Raw genomic sequence first — 4499 nt, forward strand, 5'->3', positions numbered from 1 at the left:
TATCTGATGCATGTTAGTATGTGATAGTATATAACATGATAGCAATAGTTATACAATTATAATTGTATTAGTTATGCATGTCCTGTCCTCCATGTCTTTAGAAATGGCACGAGGACGCCCAGCTAGAAGGACACCAGCTACTGAGCCCCAGCATGAGGCAGGCAGTTCAGTGCCTCCCCCAGACCTTACAGCGTTAGTGGCTCAGTTACAGCAGCAACAGGAGATATCCACCCTCAGGGCTAATCAGCAGAATACCCCCACAGTTACCCCGGAACCAAATCTGATGACTCCAGTGGTCTTAGAGGTTCCACCAGTCCAGCCTACAGCACCAGTAGCCCCAGCAACAGAGGCAAGAAGAGAAGCCTATCTGATCCAGTGGCAGAGAGTCAAGCCAGAGAACTTCTCAGGCACTAGTGAACCATGGGATGGACAAGCCTGGTTCAAAACACTGGAGAGTACGATGGAGCTTCTGGACTGGCCAGAACACGAGAAGGTGAAGTGTGCCTCCTTCTGCCTGACAGGGGATGCACGCATGTGGTGGGAGAGAATCAGAGTGAAGCACCCAGTGAACCAGATGTTATGGGCTGACTTCGAGAAGGAGTTCTTTGAGGAATTCTTTCACATACGGGTCACGAACCGACACTACGACGAGTTCACAAAGTTTCGTCAGGGCAACCTTTCAGTGGAGGAAGCCGTGAAGAAATTCAACAGGTTGGCTCGTCTATGCCCAGAGCTAGTCAGCACAGAGAAGGAACGAATCCGGTTGATGCTCAAGATGCTAAGGCCAGAGATAGCAGTGAACGTGGCTGGTGGCATACATAGTCCACAAACCACAGAGGAGTTAGTGAGCAGTGCCCTGACCACAGAACATTACCAGAACAGCATAAAGCAGCAGAAGCAAGTCTCCTCAGAGTCCAAAGGCCAAGGAAACTCTCACACTCAAAAACAGCAAGGCCACAGCTCTAACTGGAAAGGGAACTCCAACAGCAAGCGCAAATCAGGGAGTGACCCAAAAGGACGACCATCTAGCAAGCGACCCAGTTATCCAAAGTGTGCTACTTGTGGGAAATTCCACCCAGGGGTTTGTCGCAAGGACACACGAGGATGCTTTGAATGTGGACAAGAAGGGCACATGGCCAAGCAGTGCCCGAACAAGACCGGTCTTCCTCAGCCACAGCAGATTCAGTATGCAGGCCAGCCAGCTCAGTTATATCAGATGTAGGATGCTCTAGAAGGTCCAATTATCAGCCAGGGCAGATTAGAAGCCCCGCCAGCTATGGCGAATGCGAGGATCTACTCACTCACCAGAGAGGACGTAGCCAATGCCTCGACAGTTGTCACAGGTCAGATTAGCATTTTACAGTATAGTGCTACTGTTCTATTTGATACTGGGGCAACCCATTCATATATAGCCAGGATGTTCTCCGAAAAATTAGAAATACCCTCAGAGGTACTCAGGGGTCAGTTTTTGACGACACTACCTTCAGGAGAGATCATGGCATCCACGCACTGGCTCAGAGCAGTGCCGGTCATTATAGCAGACAGAGAGCTCTTTTGTGATCTGATAGTGCTAGAGATGACCGACTATGACGTTATCTTTGGAATGGACTTTCTGATCAGATACGGCGCTTCTATAGAGTGTCGTAAACAGAAAGTCGTATTCCAACCTGAAGCAGAAGCACAGTTCGAGTTCGTCGGAGAACCGAAGAGAAAGGCCAAGAGGTTTCTCTCAGCTATGAAGGCACAGAGATTAATGGATTCAGGGTGTACGGGATTTTTAGCACACGTAGTCAGTACCAGTCAGGATAAGGACCCACAGCTAGCAGAGGTCCGAGTCGTATGTGACTACCCAGCAGTCTTCCCTGGAGAGTTACCAGGACTAGCACCAGACAGGGAGATTGAATTTGAAATAGAGCTCATTCCCGGTACCAACCCTATTTCCAAAGCACCCTACCGCATGGCTCCAGTAGAACTGAAGGAACTTCATGAGCAATTACAGGAGCTACTTCACAAAGGCTTCATACGCCCTAGTCACTCACCATGGGGAGCGCCAGTATTGTTCGTGAAGAAGAAGGATGGGAGCATGCGCCTGTGTATAGATTACAGAGCGTTGAACCAAGTTACCATCAAGAACAGGTATCCTCTTCCCAGAATTGATGACCTGTTCGATCAGCTAAAGGGAGCAGTAGTGTTCTCTAAGATAGACCTCAGATCAGGTTATCATCAGGTGAAGGTTAAGGAAGGGGATATACCCAAGACAGCATTCAGGACCAGATACGGACACTATGAGTTCGTAGTCATGCCCTTCGGTGTGACAAATGCTCCAGCTACATTTATGGACCTCATGAACAGGATATTCAGGGAATATTTAGATAAGTTCGTTATCGTGTTCATCGATGACATTCTTATCTATTCCAGAACTCAGGAAGAACACGCAGAGCACCTGAAGACAGTATTGCAGACCCTTCAGCAGAACCAGCTATACGCCAAGTTCATGAAATGTGAATTTTGGCTAGATCAGGTGTCCTTCCTGGGTCACATCATCTCAAAGGATGGTATTATGGTAGATCCCAGCAAGATAGAAGCAGTAAGTAACTGGAAGAGACCTAAGAACGCCAGCGAAATCAGGAGCTTTCTAGGATTAGCAGGATATTACAGAAAGTTTGTAGAGGACTTCTCCAGGATAGCCTCCCCACTGACAGCTCTTACCAGAAAGAACAGGAAGTTTCAGTGGACAGAGGACTGTGAGAATAGCTTCAGCGAGCTCAAAAGGAGATTGATCAGTGCTCCTATTCTAGCTTTACCAGAAAATACAGACAGCTTCAACATTTACAGTGATGCCTTCAAATTGGGACTAGGAGAAGTACTGATGCAAAATGGCAAGGTGATAGCCTATGCCTCCAGGCAACTCAAGGACTATGAGAAGAATTACCCTACTCATGACCTTGAGCTTGCAGCAGTGGTGTTCGCTCTCAAGATTTGGAGACATTACTTGTATGGAGCTCAGTGCAGAGTGTATACAGATCATTAAAGTCTGAAGTACTTCTTCACTCAGAAGGATCTGAACATGCAACAGCGCAGATGGCTTGAGCTGGTCAAAGACTACGAAATAGATATCCTCTACCATCCAGGGAAAGCCAATAAGGTGGCCGACGCACTTAGCAGAAAATCCAGTGCTACCTTATTATCTCTTACAGCCATGTCACCGCCCCTACAGAAGGAGATCGTAGGTTTCGGTCTTGAACTCATCGTTGGACAACTCTCTACTATGACCTTAGAGTCTACCTTGCTTGGTGATGTTCAGTCGGCTCAGGAGCAGGACCCTGAAATTCATAAAATCAAGCAAGGGCTAGCAGAATCAGAAAGTAGAGAATTCAGAGTGTCCGATAGCGGGGTGTTGTATTTTGGTGACAGACTCTGTGTTCCAGATCAGGAGGAGCTACGGAGACAGATTTTAGATGAGGCTTACAAGACTCCCTATGCGATGCATCCAGGTTCCACCAAAATGTACCAAGACCTGAAGAACCATTTTTGGTGGCCCGGGATGAAGCGAGACATCGCCAGATATGTTAGCATCTGCCTCACCTGTCAGAGGGTCAAGGCAGAACATCAGCGACCAGGAGGAGCCTATACAGATTCCAGAATGGAAGTGGGAGGATATCTCTATGGATGTCATAGTGGGACTACCGAACCATGAATGGTTTTGATGCCATCCGGTAATCGACAAGTTGACTAAATCAGCCCACTTCTTAGCTATCAAGATATCCTACTCCATGGAGAAGCTAGCTCATTTGTATCTCCAGGAGATCGTCAGACTACATGGAGTCCCACGAACCATCATTTCAGACAGAGACAGCAAATTCACATCACACTTCTGGGAGTGTGTACAGTCAGCGTTGGGCACTAGGTTAAAGTTCAACACATCCTCAGACAGATGGACAGACGGAGCGAGTAAATCAGGTACTCGAAGATATGCTCCGAGCATGTGCCCTAGATTTCAAAGGAAGTTGGTGCAAATATCTGAGTCTAGCAGAATTTGCATACAACAACAGCTATCAGGCCACTATCGGTATGGCACCTTATGAGACTCTCTATGGGCGGAGGTGTAGATCTCCAATCTGCTGGTATGAGAGTGGTGAACAGAAAGTGCTAGAACTTCAGACAGATCTAGTGGCAGATACCACAGCAGCTATACAGCAGATCCGCCAGAGGATAGAGATAGCTCAGAGCCGCCAGAAAAGCTATGCTGATACACGGCGCAGACCCTTAGAGTTTTCAGTCGGGGATACAGTGTTCCTCAGAGTAGCTCCCATGAAGGGAGTGATGCGTTTTGGGAAGAAGGACAAGCTTAGTCCCAGATATGTGGGACCATATCTTATCAGCAGAAGAGTGGGCAAGGTAGCATATGAGCTAGAGCTACCCCAGGAAATGTCAGTTGTCCACAACGTATTTCATGTCTCTATGCTGAAGAAGCATACCCCAGATGCCACCCAGGTGAT

This window comes from Zingiber officinale, chromosome 6A (assembly GCF_018446385.1).
Source record: "Zingiber officinale cultivar Zhangliang chromosome 6A, Zo_v1.1, whole genome shotgun sequence".
Lineage (NCBI taxonomy): Eukaryota > Viridiplantae > Streptophyta > Magnoliopsida > Zingiberales > Zingiberaceae > Zingiber > Zingiber officinale.